We start from the raw sequence: 17,499 nt of genomic DNA, 5'->3' as shown, positions 1-17,499 counted from the left end.
CTCAAAATTGGTCTGGGCAAGAAGGTGTATAAGTGCCCGGTATTGAAGTGGTTATAAACCTGAAACATAACCCTGAACCTGGAACATATATCTTTAGTGTTTAATTATCTCTCTCCAAAGCTCTAAGTTCCATGTCTTTTTGCTGCTCTTTTATCATTATGATAACTTCTGACAAGTTCTCCGACACACAAGAAAAAAAACGACTGAAAATTTGTGTGAGGGAGGGAACTTGGAGACAGATAAGCTGAGATCTTGTCTATGCACAGAACAGCTCTTCAAGTTTTTGTTCCTCTGTCTATGTGGAAAGAGGGGGGGGCATGCCCTTCCTCCAATCAGCTCTCACATGGGTCCAGACTCCACACCCACTGAAACAGGAAAAAAGGTTTATAACACGATGTGCACTTTCTAAAGAATGTAGAAAGGAAAAGACTGCAGATATACATGAACAAAAATTGTGTAGGAGAATTTGTATCATCTCTTTTGTATCATCTGAGGCTATTCACCTTACTGGGTGTATGAGAGGGTTTACATCCACTTACAAAAATATTAGGATTCACAAAGGAGATTGGGGAACAAACCACCAATCCTGTTGAGTTTTTTTTAAATCATATCAAAACAATGAATGATCTTTTTTCATTAACCCTTTCATGACTAAGCCTATTTTTGGCATTTGGTGTTTACAAGTTAAAATCCATATTTTTTGCTCGAAAATTACTTGAAAACCCCAAACATTATATATATTTTTTTAGCAGAGACTCTAGAGAATAAAACGGAGATTGTTGCAATATTTTTTGTCACACGGTATTTGCGCAGCGGTGTTTTAAGCGCAAATTTTTGGGAAAAGGGACACTTTCATGAATTAAAAAACAAAACCGTAAAATTAGCCCAATTTTTTTGCATAATGTAAAAGATAATGTTACGCCGAGTAAATAGATACCAAACATGTCACACTTTATAATTGCACGCACTCGTGGATTGACGACAAAGTACGGTACCTAAAAATCTCAATAGACGACGCTTTAAATTTTTACAGTTACCAGGTTAGCGTTGCAGAGGAGGTCTAGTGCGAGAATTATTGCTCTCGCTCTAACGATCGCGGCGATACCTCACATGTGTGATTTGAACACCGTTTACATATGCGAGCGCGACTTCCGTATGCGTTTTCTTTGCTTCGCGGGGACGGCGGGCGCTTTACATTTTTTTTATTTATTTTAAAATAACTAAATTGTTAATTTTTATTTATTTTTTTTATCACTTTTATTGCTGTCACAAGGAATATAAACATCCCTTGTGACAGTAATAGGTGGTGACAGGTACTCTTTATGGAGGAATCGGAGGGCTAAAACACCCCCCACCCCTCCTTTACACTTCAATGTATTCAGATGGCCGAAAACGGCGATTCTGAATACCGGATATATTTTTAAAAGCGGCGCCATTGGCAGCCGAGTAAACGGGGAAGTGACGTCATGACGTCGCTTCCGTGTTTACTATTAGGATACTGGAGCGAAGCCGATTACTGCTTTGTTCCAGTTCCTCCCTAGCAGCCGGAGGCATCAGACGTGGAATCGGTGCTCCCGATCGAGCGGGAGCACCGGTAACAGCGGCGGGAGGGGGGGACGTCCCCTCCCGCTCCTCCGGCATAATAGCCGAGCGGCTTTTAGCCACATCGGTTGTTATGGCTGGATAGCCAATCGCCCGCTGAAAAAAAAAGTACCGGGATGATGCCTGCAGGTGCGGGCATCTTCCCGGTATACCCCCCCGGAAGCTGAGTACGCGCATCTGCGTACGCTCGGCGGGAAGGGGTTAAAATGAAGTTATTCTATTCCTCCTGTATAGTTTCATCAGCTTTAGAAAATGTTCTATAGAGCACATATCATTTACATAGTGCCTGGAAACATAAAAACATAAATTTGCTGGGTGAAAAATGGATAAACAAGAAATATTTTACAGAGTAATCTAAAATAATGTACCTGGCATTCCTTTTTTATGTGTGTTTTGCCAAGGCCTGATTTACAATTAGGAGGCTTAGGCCTGTGCTCGTAGCAGCAGAGGTAAAACGTGTTTTTTTTTTTTTTTTTTTTTTTTTTTTTTTGTTGTTGTATATCAGCCACACATTTTCTTTATTATGAGTCGAAATAAATTAATGTCGTATTAGCTAATTTGTACATTGAGACGCTAAACCATGTAGGTTATGGTGGCAAGAGACCAAAGGGATTAAAAAATCCTTCAACCAAATCAGTGCTTAGCACATTAAAGTCTTCTTAGAATAGAAGATATACATGTGTTTTATCCTGTCACATATTTCAAGGGAGGATGATCCCTGAATTCAGGACAGTGGGCAGAGCAATAAACATTTAAAATAATTCCTTTTATTCCCTAACACCCAGATATACACACAAAGCCACAGGTGTATTTAAACATTATAATGCCATTTTATTCTAAACTACATACAGCTGTTTCAGACTTTTTGACCATCACCAGTGCAGTGTATGGAAACCATAGCTTATCTGTAGTATTGCTTGGGATCACAATGAGACATTCTAATCATCAGTGCCAGCCGGTGGAAATTCTTTTGTGGGGCGGCAAAAAGTATATGACCCAACCCCTAAACACCCCCCCCAGTCGGTCGATAGCACTTACTTCATCACCGGCGGCCTCCCGTTCTCCTGCTCTCCAGGGATCATCACTGTGGCTCTAGTTTCCTCCCTCCTCGGCAGCCAGTCGGGAGTCTTCTCTTTTCGGCCAATCAGAAAACGGCACCCGCTTCTGATTACCCGGATTGAGGATCATTGTTTCAACAGCAAATATTAATTCGCTGTTGTAACACACCTGGGTGGGATCGGAATGCATTCTCTCCGACCCAAGCCCACCCCATTTTGAAGAATATTAGAGCCTCTGGCTCTAATCAGGTGATTAAAAAAAAACCTTGCCGCTGTAAGTCATGTGCCCTGAAAGGGGCCGGACAAATGAATAGGGGGTGACCACGGTAGCTTTGACTATAGGGGTGTCCTGGAGAGAGGAGGCAGCGCCCGGGTGACCCTAATAGATGTGCCGCCACATTTTAGTGCTCTAACGGAATCCGTGCATAAACAGTTAAGCCTTCTAAAAAAGAGACGGTATTCATGTATCTCATTTGATCAGATATCCCAAAAATAGGAGGATTATCTCTCATTTAGGCACCACAAAAATCATTCCTTTATATCCCAACAACCAGATTCATTTCTGGAACCCCTTGTGTGTTTTTTTTTTGTTTTTTTTAGCTTTTTGAGGAAATGTGATCTGGTTTACCTGCCAAGAGATTTTTACTTCTTTCTATACAGCTCTGAGGTTTACACAACTCTGCTACAGCACTGTGTGGTGGGGATAGAGAAACTTATTTCTGCTCACTCATTCAAGGACACAGGATTTAGAGATTATTGGGTTATAATGAGGCCCACACAGAGAGTAGTCCCGCTGTACCAAGTTCCTACAGCACATGATTCACTTACAGTTCTGGGGCAACCTGCAGTGTTCCTTCTCAAGGCCTGGGCGCCAACAGCCTGCAATGCTGTCCTCTGTTTTCATTTCCTAAATGTCTTAGTTCTTTTGGGTTTGCCCCCGCCTCCTCAGCATTTACATAGGCGGAATTAATTGACTAAATTGCAATTTTGATTACTTACCACAGAAACCATAAGCATACATTAACAAAGTTCCTTTCCTTCAATCATGGGTTGAAGGAAAGAAAATAGCTTCATTCCCCCATTAACGAAATTCAGCTCTGATGGGGAAATACCTCCTGCAGAGCTATTGTATTCCGACAGCGAGAGGTTTCCACTGCTTACGACTATTCCGAGCTCTGGAATTGGGCAGATTTTTCTTCCTAATCTCTTGGAAGATCCTTACAATGAATGCCAGCCTGATGGGTTGGGGAGGAGTCTTGGACACCTTGCAGGGAACTTGTCGGAAGACTACTGATTAACACTCTGGAACTCCCGGTGATTTGGTTGTCCTGGATATGGTATAAATCAACCATTAGAGAGGAACCAGAAATCTTGCCATGGCAAGAGAGGTAGAAAGGATTCTGTGGAAGGTCATATTCCTGCCTTGTGCGTGATTTATTTTATAGCAGCGCCTGGATCTGGACGAATTAACCCTACACCCAGAGTTTTCAGAACCTGTGTCACAGGTGGGAACATCAGGTGTGGACTTGCTGCCTGCTGTATTTAATCACAAATTGACGAAGATTGTCTCCAGGTAAAGAGATCATTTGAAGGAAGCAGTGAATGTTCTGGTGGCTCTATAGGATGAGCTTGATCTACGCTTTTCCTCCCCTAAAACTCAGAAGGATCAAAATGGAGGACATTTCAGTGATACTCATAGCAACAAATTGCCACAAGCAGATGTGGTCCTCCAACCAGATCAGACTACTGGGCTTTTCCAGATCACCAGATTTTCTATCCCAAGGGCCAATTTTCCAACCTGCTTCAAGCTTGCTAGCTTTAATGGCATTGCTGGTCTTGAGGAATAGGGACCTCTTTGAATCCATAATTGCTACAATGTTAAAGGCTAGGAAGTCCACTTCCTGAAAGGTCTACATACAGATGTAGAAGGCATACTTTGGTTGGTGCGAGGAAAGAAGCTTTAGTCTCAAGCCTGCAAGGGACAAATCTCCAGGGCTTGCCGTTTTGTTCCATGAACCTCTAGCTTCCCATTGTTTGGTTAAAATCTTTGTACATGGTGTCTTATCTGGCTCCCCCTTATACATTCACCTGTCATTCCATGGGATTTAAATTTTGGTTATTTGTGTGCTTCTAAAACCACCCTTAACCACTTAGCCCCAGAAGATTTTACCCCCTTCCTGACAGGAGCACTTTTTAAAATTTGGCACTGCATCACTTTAACTGAAAATTATGCAGTCATGTAATGCTGTGCCCAAACAAAATTTGCATCTCTCCTTTTTTTTTTTTTTTTTTTTTTTTTTTTTTTTAGATAGAGCTTTCTTTTGGTGGTATTTGATCACCTTTTTGCAGTTTTTATTTTGTGTGCTATAAAACAAAAAAAGAACAATTTTTTGAAAAAAAAACTATTCTTTTTCTTTTTTGCTATAATAAATATCCCCCAAATATAAAATGTGTGCGTGTGTGTGTCAGATCGCTGGCTATGCGCATCGGGTCCTCCACTGTGCAGCGTTTGCCTCCGTGGCTCTCCTGGGCAAAGTTTGTGTGTGTGTGTGTATATATATGTATGTATGTATGTATGTATGTATATGTATGTGTGTGTGTGTGTATGTATATGTGTATATATATATATATATATATATATATATATATATATATATGTATGTATGTTTTGGACCTGAACTAGAAAAGCTTGGTACCTTGTTTCTGTCCCCCTAGCCAAATTAATCCTTAATATAAGAGTGTGCACACTCAAAGTCAGACACTGACAAACACTTTTTTCAGTATTCAGATATTTCTTCTTTTTATTTCCTGAACTCCAGCTGATATACAGTGAGCCGGATATCTTACTATCAAATCAAGAATTGGATAAGACAACGTGTACAAACCACAAATTATACATATTCATTATTGTGATGAAGGTTAAGCTTTTTAGCTGGGTCATGTCTTAAAAAGGTAACAGCAAACTACAGTAGCTAAAATAGTCTTGTTCCCAGCCCCCTTCCTCTTGGTTGTACTGTTTAACGGTGGCCGAGAACAGGCGCAATTCTTCTCTGACGTTGCTCTTTCTTTTAACTCTTGCAGTTTCACATGAAGGGAGAAGCTGGCAGACATCTTAATTATGATTAAATGAGTATGATTAAGGTTGATAACTGATAATGAAAGATAAGCACTTGTATCTATAAGAGTACCAGAAATAGGCATTTCACTTATAACACTCATGATCACATCCATTACAGTTCCCCTCTTGAAATGCTTATTTCACTAAACTGTCCCTCACACTAAAAGACCACCTAAAACCACCGGCTTATCATTCCCCTCTGCAACTCTTTTAAGCTGTACATGGGGAAAGGGCAGTGACTAGCTCTCCCCCCCCCCCCCCCCCCGAAACAGCTGGTGAAATGTAGCCGGGTGCTGTCTGTCCTTATGGCCCTACAGTGTTGCATCACGGAGGAGGGTTACTGTAACGGAGCGTAACACATAACTGTCATCAAGTCTTACATAAACATCGTCGTCATCGTCTGGGGTTTCTTGGTTGATCAATGTAGGGGTGGCTAGATTAACTGCCTTTTCCACACATTTCCTGATGCAGGGGAGAATGCAGCAGATTATAGCCACCATTACCAGAATAGCTATTCCCATCTGGGTCAACAATCCCTGCCACCCCCCCCCCCCCTTATCCAGGTAAAATACTGATCCCAGGGATTGGTGAGCCCTGAATTCTGTTTTAGCTCTCTGGACAAGTCCTCAAGTTTCTGGATGGCTAAGGTCTGAGAATCCGGTTTCTGCAGCCATAGTATCCTCAAAGGTAGGGTTCGCTATAGCTACCATGTCCCCTATTGTTCGTATATGGGGCCTCAGGGGGTTAGAGTTTATATATAAAATATACACACAGAATTTTGCCCAGGAGAGCCATTCTGCCGCAGTATATCTGCGTGAGCCGAACTGAAACCGGTTAAAGTGGAAGTAAACTCATCCATAAAACAGTTTCATTTATGCCACGTGCCAGAAATGTAACACTCCCATTGGTTGTGCTCTCAACCAAACTGTCAAACCAGCCAATGGCTGCTGTCATAACTGATTAGCATCGTGGCAGTTGAAGATTAAACTAGGCAAAGATGGCAGCTTCCTTGGCTGAAAACGATAGAAGGGTTTACTTACACTCCTAAACATATTATGGATATTCCCCTTTTCACACTTACTCCTAAGGTTGTGCCTTGTCGCCATCTTGTCTGTGAGACATGTATCTGAGCTAGAGGCTTTGTCCTGTAAAGAACCACTGCTTGTCTTACACAGAGTCAAGGCAGCAATGAGACCAAGAGCCTCCTTCCTAAAGTTGCATAAAGTTTCATTGCTGTAAAGAGGCGCTAGCTTCCTGCTCCACCATTTCTTTCTATAATCTTAAGGTTTGAGTCCCACCCCTTCCTGTTAATGTACACTCTGATAGATCTGTAAGTGCTTCTGTGGCTCATCGGTATCAGGCAACCATTTCCAAGATTGGCAAGGCTGCCAGCTGGTCTTCTGTTGGCACAGTCTCTAGGTTTTAGCAGGTGGATGCTTGAAACTCATCTTATGTGAGCTTCAGGCATGAGGTCCTGATTATCTCTGAAGCATGTGTCTCTCGAACTGGAAGAAAAACTGCTTTTGTTTCACTCTCAGTACTGGCATACTGGAAGTGGCAGGGGTTATCCCAGGCTGGTCATGGATTTTTTTTGTTTATGTACATCGAAGAAATGTAGACTGAGCGCATCTCTGTATGCAACTCTTGACTTTGCTACCTTCAGCATTTTAGCATATTGGCTCTGCTCCATGGCTTCATAATTAGTGTTTTTCTGTACTCGGATCCCATGTCTAGTAGCAAATAGGACCTTCTCAGCTTCTTCATGGTAAAGTATATGTAAGGCCTCTCCTTGCAAAACAACCTATTCAGTATTAAAATAGAATTTAAAGGGTACAGATATAAAGATCCTTACCACCCCCCCCCCCTTTTTATTTTTTGATTTATTTATTTTTGACAAGTATTCACATTCTCTCTGTTCTAAACTGCATAAGAGAAACAACCATACATTTGTTTTCCCAGTGAATGGCTGTGCAGGGGAAGGCGTGTCAGGACAAGTCTTATCATTGGAAGAAAGCAGGCTGAGTTCCCAGCACAGTTAGAAAACTGACCATTCTGTGCTCTTATGCCTTGCGTGGTCAATTTTTAATAGGAAAGCAGAGGGACTGGCAGGAACATTTAGGGATTTCACACAAACTAAGCAATACAAAGTGAACTGAATACTTTTGCATACAAGTAATGGCACAGTAGGGCCATATCCTGAACATGAAATGTTGGGTTTACGTATTCTGCTAGGGCAGAGATATCCCCCAGGACTGGAAGACTATACATATCCCTTTTGCTACGACTAAGGCTATTGCTGAAACGCGTCAGTTTATTGTTTTATTGTCACTCTGATGTACCAATAAACTACACTTCAAGGATTACAGTGTTGCAGGCTCTTCTTACTACTATAACCCTTTTGATGCAGGAATCCCCTGAATCTTTTTTCTAAAGTGTCTACCAGCTCAGCTCCATGATCAATATACTGCCTATAAAGATTCTAGGACAGCGATTCTTCAACATTTAAATATGCTTTGATCTCTTTGTGAAAACTTTATCGTGTTTCCAGGAATCAACTTGTCTTCCCTCTTCTCCATGTTGCAGACTCCTGATCCATCCTCGACGTCTCTGGTATCATGTCTAATGGAACATTTTCAAGAACTAGGCTGGATTAGGAACAGGAAGTGTGTTACTGGCAGGATCACCAGGTAAAAAGCCTGAATAAAGTTAATTAATGCACATTAATTACAACATCTAAGAACATAATACCTTAAAGCGGGAGTAAACCCAGTTTAAAAAAACTTCCATTCCCTGCATGCCGGAAATGCTAACTTTCACATTGGTTGTGCTCTCAACGAAACTTTCAAACCATCCCATGGCTGCTGTCATAACTGATCACATGTGCAGCATTATGGCAGTTGAAGAATTATTAGAGGTCAAGATGGCAGCTTCCTTGACTGAAAATGATAGGAGGGTTTACTTCCACTTTTTAAGTCCTTTGGCCAAATCACATTAGAAACAGCAGTAGATCCCTGTGTTACAGAAGAGACACCGTTTCTGGGTGATATTTGCCTGTAGAAATGACTGATAAAAATTTCCACATGCAGGCACAAAGGAATTGCTGCCAGCTAGTTTCACAGTCTTGGCAATTAAATGTGTCAATATCATCTAACAAGGTAAATTCTACAGTTTGTTTGTTTATTTATACTGAACACAATTTTTAAAACAAATGATAAACGATACTTATAAGTGGATTAACAAAGTGACTAATTAAAATTGCACTAGCAACAAATATTCCTTTTAATTCATTTTTCAGTCATAATTGGCTTTTGTGACACATTTCATTATTCAAAAGTAAACAAATTAAAATAAATACAAATTTTGTTTGTGATTTTTAAAGTCGCAGTAACTCTTTCTGAGTTTCATATTATACTGTAGCAGGAGGAACTATAGTATATTTTTTTAGATAAGTACATATTTTGAATCATTTTTGTAAAATTTAACTGAAAGCAATTTTGTCAAGACTTTGTCTACTTTATTGCTCTTATACTTAAGTACATAATACAAATTTAACAAGACTATCATTATCTACTAAAAGCAAAATTCAAGCACAGTGCTGGACATAGGTGTGCGCAGCCTATTGCATTAGGGTGTGCACCCCAAAGCTGAAACACGTGTGTGTGTGTGTGTGTGTAAATAAATAAATATGTGTGTGTACAGTGGTGTGAAAAAGTGTTTGCCCCCTTCCTCATTTCCTGTTCCTTTGCATGTTTGTCACACTTAAGTGTTTCGGAACATCAAACCAATTTAAACAATAGTCAAGGACAACACAAGTAAACACAAAATGCAATTTGTAAATGAAGGTGTTTATTATTAAAGGTGAAAAAAAAATCCAAACCATCATGGCCCTGTGTGAAAAAGTGATTGCCCCCTAAACCTAATAACTGGTTGGGCCACCCTTAGCAGCAAGAACTGCAACCAAGCGTTTGCGATAACGTGCAATGAGGCTTTTACAGCGTCCTGGAGGAATTTTGGCCCACTCATCTTTGCAGAATTGTCCTAATTCAGTTACATTAGAGGGTTTTCGAGCATGAACGGCCTTTTTAAGGTCATACCACAACATCTCAATAGGATTCAGGTCAGGACTTTGGCTAGGCCACTCCAAAGTCTTCATTTTGTTTTTCTTCAGCCATTCGGTGGTGGACTTGCTGGTGTGTTTAGGATCATTGTCCTGCTGCAGAACCCAAGTTCGTTTCAGCTTGAGTACACGAACAGATGGTCGGACATTCTCCTTCAGGATCTCTTGGTAGACAGCAGAATTCATAGTTCCTTTTATCACGGCAAGTCTTCCAGGTCCTGAAGCAGCAAAACAGCCCCAGACCATCACACTACCACCACCATATTTTACTGTTGGTATAATGTTCTTTTTATGAAATGCAGTGTTCCTTCTACGCCAGATATACTTGGACACACACCTTCCAAAGAGTTGCACTTTTGTGTCATCGGTCCACAGAATGTTGTCCCAAAAGTCTTGGGGATCATCAAGATGTGTTGTGGAGAAATTGAGACGAGCTTTGATGTTCTTTTTGCTCAGCAGTGGTTTTCTCCTTGGAACTCTGCCATGCAGGCCATTTTTGCCCAGTGTTTTCCTGATGGTGAAGGCATGAACGCTGACCTTAACTGAGGCAAGTGAGGCCTGCAGTTCCTTGGACGTTGTTGTGGGGTCTTTTGTGACCTCTTGGATGAGTCGTCGCTGCGCTCTTGGGGTAATTTTGAGCGGCCGGCCACTCCTGGGAAGGTTCACCACTGTTCCATGTCTTCGCCATTTGTGGATAATGGCTCTCACTGTGGTTCGCTGGATTCCCAAAGCTTTGGAAATGGCTTTATAACCCTTTCCAGACTGATAGATCTCAATTACTTTCTTTCTCAATTGTTCCTGAATTTCTTTGGGTCTCGGCATGATGTGTAGCTTTTAAGGATCTTCTGGTGGACCTTACTGTGTCAAGCAGCTCCTATTTAAGTGATGCCTTGATTGTGAACAGGTGTGGCAATAATCAGGCCTGGGTGTGGCTAGAGAAATTGAACTCAGGTGTGGACAACCACAGTTATAGTATGTTTTAACAAGGGGGGCAATCACTTTTTCACATAGGGCCATGATGGTTTGGATTTTTTTTCACCTTTAATAATAAACACCTTCATTTACAAATTGCATTTTGTGTTTACTTGTGTTGTCCTTGACTATTGTTTAAATTGGTTTGATGTTCCGAAACACTTAAGTGTGACAAACATGCAAAGGAACAGGAAATGAGGAAGGGGGCAAACACTTTTTCACACCACTGTATGTATGTATGTATATGTGTGTATGTATGTATGTATGTATATGTGTGTGTATATATATATATATATATATATATATATATGTATGTGTATGTGTATATATATATATATATATATATATATATATATATATATATATATATAATATTATTATATTTTTTTTTTTGTTTTTTTCTGACTGGGGAGGGTTTTGGTGAAATATCAGGGGTCTCACTTTTGAAACAGAGAAATGGACTGAGAAAGCACAGTTCCTTTCTGCAGCCTCAGCTACACAGAATGAATGAACAGTAAGAGCTTTACACAGCCTTCCAGGTCATTCATAGACTGAAGCATAGTTACTATGCATCATTTATGAATGAACACAGTGAGTGATCAGCACAGAGTGGTTTGCACATTCAGAAAAGGAAGGGGCTGGTAAATGAGATGGTTACTGACCCCTTTCCTGCTCTTCATGCTAAAGTTCCCTTTGTGTGTCTGCAGCAGCTGATGGTAGAGGAGGGATGCCAGCAGTGCTGCCAGGGGGATCACAAGGGGTGGAGCAGGAAGTGGGGGTGATTGGTGCAGAGGGAGGTGGGGCAATTACAAGAACCAATCCCCTGTATGGCTCTCAGTGCTGCACCTGAAATCTGTGGGAGGGAAAGAAGGAATAAACTGATTTTCAGCAAAACCTAATAAGACAGGGAGACTGCAATTGTGCTCCGCCAGTGGTGATAATGCTGATGCGCACGGAGTGATTAGGGTGTGCCCAGGCACACCCAGCACACCCCGTGCGCATGCCTAGTGCGTTAATTATATAAATAATCTAGTGATCAATAACTGGTTTATGAGGGAATTTTCTGTAGAATCAGCCCTAAATAGAATACCCCCAAAGCAGCACTTGCTAATACATTTTTCTTTCACTTTGTTTTTGTTGAGGGAGATGGAAAAAAATATAACGCATACAAATTATAGTAAGTTTTGTACAGGAATGTCTACACAGAGTCTCAACCCTGTAGAAATGAGGGATAGTGGAAACTTTAAAGTGGTATGCTGTAAGTGCAATGCAAAGGACACGTTTAATTACTAGTAAAAGGTTAACCTGTAAAGCAATGGGATCTTGGTTTGTACAATCAATTTACAAATGGTAAGCTTAAAAAAAAATTCAAAGTAATGTCCTAAGGATACTCGTTAACAAATGACTGTATTGGTATTGGAGCAAATTGAGTTTTGCTTGAGATGGTTCTTTCATGGCTGTCTGTGGGAGAAAGGGGGACCACTGGCGTGTCAGACGGTGTAGTGAAGGGAACAGACTGTGGGAGAGAGGGAAACAAAACGGTTAACTGGCGGATACATTTCTAATTACAGGTAACCTCTTCTGTGAGAAATTTGGGAGATGTGTTTGCTGCTTATAAAAATGTGTAATAATAACAATAATGCCATATAAAAATGTTTGTTACCTGGCTGTCATGTAGATCCAATGGCTGCAGGGTTTTTTGAATAGCTTAATAGCAAGAAAAATCAGACTGAAGTTGGAGCTAATGTACCTTTTTTTTTTTTTTTTCTTGATCTCTTTTTGGATTATCAATTTCGAATATTGAGCTCAGAAGATTAAGCATTAAAGCCAGGCAGTTAGCATATTCAACCTTCCTATTTCTCTTAGTACAGGATTTCTTTAATATTTGTTTTGCAGGTTATCTTGGGTGTTGAACAATAATTTTCTGTCTGAATGTCTAGAGACATATTGTTTACAGTATGCTGCAGTAAGAAGTAAGTCCTCGTTCACACTAACGCGACTTGTCAGGCGACTTAGCCTGACAAGTCGCGTTAGTGTGAAGTGTTTGCCCTGGCCATTGAACCTCTAGCTGCCCTCATCCTCTCCAATACCTTTTAATACAGGGATTTCATTATGGAGAACTTAATTATGTATGCTGATGACACTATGAAAAACGTATTATGTATGCCGATGACACTATGCTGTTATTGGGTGATATATCTACTTCCTTAAAAGAGGCTATGGCGGTTACAAGTACATTTGGAGAGTACTCAGGCTTGGTTATAAATTGGACTATGTCCTCAATAATGCTATTCGATGGGACACCAGACCCTCTTTTATGGACTATAAAGTAAGTTTCAGTCTCCACATTCTTTAGATATTTTGGTATACCGGTCACTCCATGCCCATTAGACTATGTCCAACTTAATTTGACCCCTCTGCTCAATCGCTGTCGCAATCGGGTTAAGATGTGGTATAGGCTGAAGCTGTCTCCAGTGGGAAGGATAAATCTTCTCAAAATCATTTTGATGCCACAGTTACTATGTGCTACAAAATTCCCCTATGGTTATCTCGTTGAAAGTTCAGAATTATCAACTCCATTTTTAGATGCCTAATCTGGCACTCTAAACCTGGTAGAATAAAACTGGAGCAATTGCAGCTTCCGAAAGATTTGGCGTTGCCCAGTCCATGGCTTTATTACTTAGCCTCACAACTGCAACACATAGCGAGGGTTGTATGCCCACCACAGTACCTAGTGCTGAACTTACTAGACTCCTCCACTAGGCTCCTTAGTTTTACAACTGGAATGGGAGTGGCAGGTGGCTTAGAAGCATTTCATTTTAGCAAATCTATTAAACTCTACCCTACATATACCCTTATGCAGAAGATTTGCAACAAAGCTAGGATGATGCAAGGTGTCACAGGGTTTACTAGATATAGCCCCATCTGGGATAATAATAATTTTCAGGAAGTAGGGAAGCTGCAGTATGGCACAAAATGAAAACATTATGGTATTTCTCATATGTCTCACATTAAACTTTTTCAGAGCTCCGAGCAAACTTCAGGCTCCCCTCATCTATGCATTTTTATTGCAACTTCAGCATGCAGTCAGGGCCCAAAGAGGAGTGGATCAATGGTCTTTGGAATCTACACCTGTATTTAATCACCTGTTTAAGGTTACCGCGTACAAAGGGTTTATATCATGTTATGATACTCGATCTCTTCCTCCGGGACTCGCCTCTCAAGGTGGTGTCTCAATGGGAGCAAGATGTTGGGCTTTTGAGGAAGAGCAGTGGGAGGAAGCCCTGCAGGTTGTTTCTCAGTGCTCATTAAGTGTGGCTCAGCTCCTGTCGGTTATATATAATCTTGAGAGTACATTATACACTGGCTAGATTGGCCCGCATTGGGGTGAGATCTGATTCCACCTGTACCAGATGCTGTAGGGATCATGGGGATTGGATACACCTTTTGTGGAGATCTTCAAAGCTACACTTTTATATTGCAAGAAAGGTTATCAATACTTTTAATAGGGTCTTCTGGGTCTAGATTCCAGTGGACCCTAAACATTGCTTACTGGGTACTCCCAATAGAGGACATTGCTAGACAGGCTTTTGCTAGGGCTCTTTCTGGCCCGTAAAACGATTGAGGCACTGAAAATTCACAGAACCTCCCACAGTGCAAGATTGGATTACTCAAATGGGTGAGACCATCAGACTAGAGAAGCTCCTTTATCAACACAGGGGTAAAAAAGGCAAATTTATCAAATTGTGGTCCCCCTGGCTAGATGTACCGGGCTTAGACCCAGTGGACCGGGTTTTTGACTGTATAGTCTAGCAATTGACAGAATACCTGTGCAGTGCAATTTAAAGATCCAATAATGACTGTACGGCATTAACTTTTATGATGTCTAGTAATGCATTATTTGAATGTATAGGTAAGAGGCATATCAATATGTGGAATGTGGTGTACAATATATTAATTCCTGGTATGTTACTATCTGCAGACCTTGCATACTTATTTTGCTCTGGAACATGTATGTTTTATTGTAAAAAAGTTAATATCAATCTGCGCAATCTCGTGAATAAGGTGGGGTAAACAAATTTTGGATAACTTATAGCTCCTATCACTAACAAGTGTTCTCGCTTCACTTAAAAAGTGCAAATAATCAATAGACAGTGCTGTGCTATAAAAAAACAAAACTTCAATAATAGAAAAAGTGTAACTAAAAATGGTAATCAATAAACATATTGCTGAAAGTTCATATATAGTCAGGGCTGGACTTACCATTGGGCTTGACTGGGCTCAAGCCCATGGGCCCTGCCCAAAGGGGGGCCCCGTGGGCCCTGCCGGCATACATAGCCAAGTGCACTCAACTCGGCTCACAGTCACGCCCAGTCCCGCCCTATGATGGACATAACACAGGGACAGGGCATGACTGTGAGCCGAACCGAGTACACTCGTCTACTCTTGGCTCTGCTTGGGACTGCGAGAGCACCTGAGAGCCGCCAAGAGGACCAGATAGCCGCTGAGAAGACCCGAGAGCCGCCGAGATACAGAGGACTCTATCTCGGCTGCGCCATTTTGAAACTTCAAGACTGCAATGGCAAGGCTGCAATGACACTGGACAAGGCTGCAGATGGACACTGATAAGGCTGCATTGATGGGTATTTAAATGTAAGTTTTTTTTTCCTTAAACTTCTCTCCTAAAAGTTTTTTTCCTTAAAATTCCCTCCTAAACTTGAGGTGCATGTTATACACCGGCACGTGTTATACGCCGATAAATACGGTAATGTATAGAAGGTAGGGCCCGAAGGTGACTCAAGCCCAGGGGCCCCCACCACCCTAAGTCCTGCCCTGTATATAGTATCTGTGATTGAAGTGAATTAAAAAAATAAATCAACGGTGCAAAAATCCAAAATGCTTGTGCTTTCTTCCACCAGTCTCACAGGCTGCTCACCTCACATCTGAGTCAAATCAGCACTGTTCCCCTCTGGGGATAATGGAGAAGGCTGGCGTGGTGCTGGTAATCACTTTCCTCCTTCAAATCGCTTCTTCCCATGGGATAAAAACCCAGATCATCTCACCAGTTATGATGGCTATGCAAAAGAAGGAAGGCAGAATCTAGTGTTCAACGTTTAAAATGTTTTAAGAATATATAAGTAAGGTATAAAACTCACAAGCTGAAAACACATTTCATTGACGATGGGTCTCAAGATAGACACAATGTAATGTCAATACTCAGGCTCCGTCCCTACACACATATCGGCAAAGCATTGACTTCTTCAGTAGGGGTGAAGCTAGAGACGTACATCTGCTGTTTATATACTCCCTGATTTCCCTAACACACATGGGCAGCTAATGAGCCCTTCCCTTAATCACTCCCACAGGAAGTTGTATGTGTAAGGAAGCAGTCACTAACACATTTATACGGGCACACTGTATGAAAAAGAGAAAAATGCAGTTTAAAACACAAATTCAAGTGTTTACAAAATTCTGAGAATTCTTATCCGCTGAGTCTCATTACAGCCATCTTTTACATTAATTTGTATATTGGAATAGGGGAATATCAATAAAAGATAAGCAATAGCTTAAATAAGTGAAAAATATGAAAAATAAACTTAACAATAAACCAAATTTAAATGAAGAAAAAAAAATACCAATAAAATTTAATGGAAAATAAAAATCTAAATAAAAATGAATACAAAATACCAATCAACATAAAAAAAGTATATAAACATACAATAAAAATGATCTCTCACTAATAAAACACTTCGGGTCGAACTCCACGTTAAGGCCTTTAGGTACAATAACCTTGGCCTCAAATGTCCAGGATGACTCTTTTACTCCCATTGTCTAATAAAATGACCCCCTCTCCAGTGTTTCTTTACTCGGTCTGTTCCCCAAAACTTAAGAGCTACGATTTTTATTATGAACATGTTTAAAATGTTTAGACACATTGTGTAGCCACCACCTTCTTAACTACTTCAGCCCTGGAAGAATTGACCCCCTTCCTGACCAAAGCACTTTTTTGCGATTCGGCACCGTGTCGCTTTAACTGAGAATTGCATGGTTGTGTGACGTTGCATCCAACAAAATTGACGTCCTTTTTTTTCCACAAATAGAGCTTTCTTTTGGTGGTATTTGATCGCCTCTGCGGTTTTTCTTTTTTGAACTATAAACAAGCGCCAATTTTGAAAAAATACAATATTTTATACATTTTGCTATAATAAAAATCCCTATATTTTATTTTTTTAAAGCAAATTTTTTTTCTCAGTTTAGGTCAATATGTATTCTTCTACATATTTTTGTTAAAAAACGCAATAAGCATATATTGGTTTGCGCAAAACTTAGTGTCTACAAAATAAGATTTATAGCATTTTTATTATTATTCTTTCTTTTACTAGTAATGGCGCCGATCTGCAAATTTCATCATTGATTGCGAAATCACGGCAGACACATCAGACAATTTTGACACATTTTTGGGACCATTGGCATTAATACAGCAATCAATGCTATAAAAATGCATTGATTACTGTAAAAATTTCACTGGCAACGAAGGGGTTAACACTAGAGGGAGATCTAGGGGTTAACTGGGAGGTGATTCTAACTGAAGGGGGAGGGGACTGACTAGAGGAAGTGACGGATTGTGGTTC

General features: G+C 40.6%; 1 protein-coding gene across 1 annotated transcript in view; it reads left to right on the top strand.

Moving 5' to 3' along the window:
• The window catches only part of ANKFN1 (ankyrin repeat and fibronectin type III domain containing 1), a 666,636-nt gene that overhangs the window by 20,434 nt on the left and 628,703 nt on the right, over positions 1–17,499 (top strand). Inside the window, exon 2 of the mRNA XM_077458934.1 lies at positions 8,362–8,465. The gene's annotated coding sequence lies outside the window, so the exon portion shown is untranslated. The remainder of the gene's footprint in view (positions 1–8,361; positions 8,466–17,499) is intronic.

The sequence above is a fragment of the Lithobates pipiens genome, unplaced genomic scaffold, assembly GCF_037356315.1.
Source record: "Lithobates pipiens isolate NorthernLeopardFrog02 unplaced genomic scaffold, aLitPip1_a1.2 Scaffold_28, whole genome shotgun sequence".
NCBI classification, from domain to species: Eukaryota; Metazoa; Chordata; class Amphibia; order Anura; family Ranidae; genus Lithobates; species Lithobates pipiens.
This window is presented reverse-complemented; position numbering and strand designations above follow the sequence as displayed.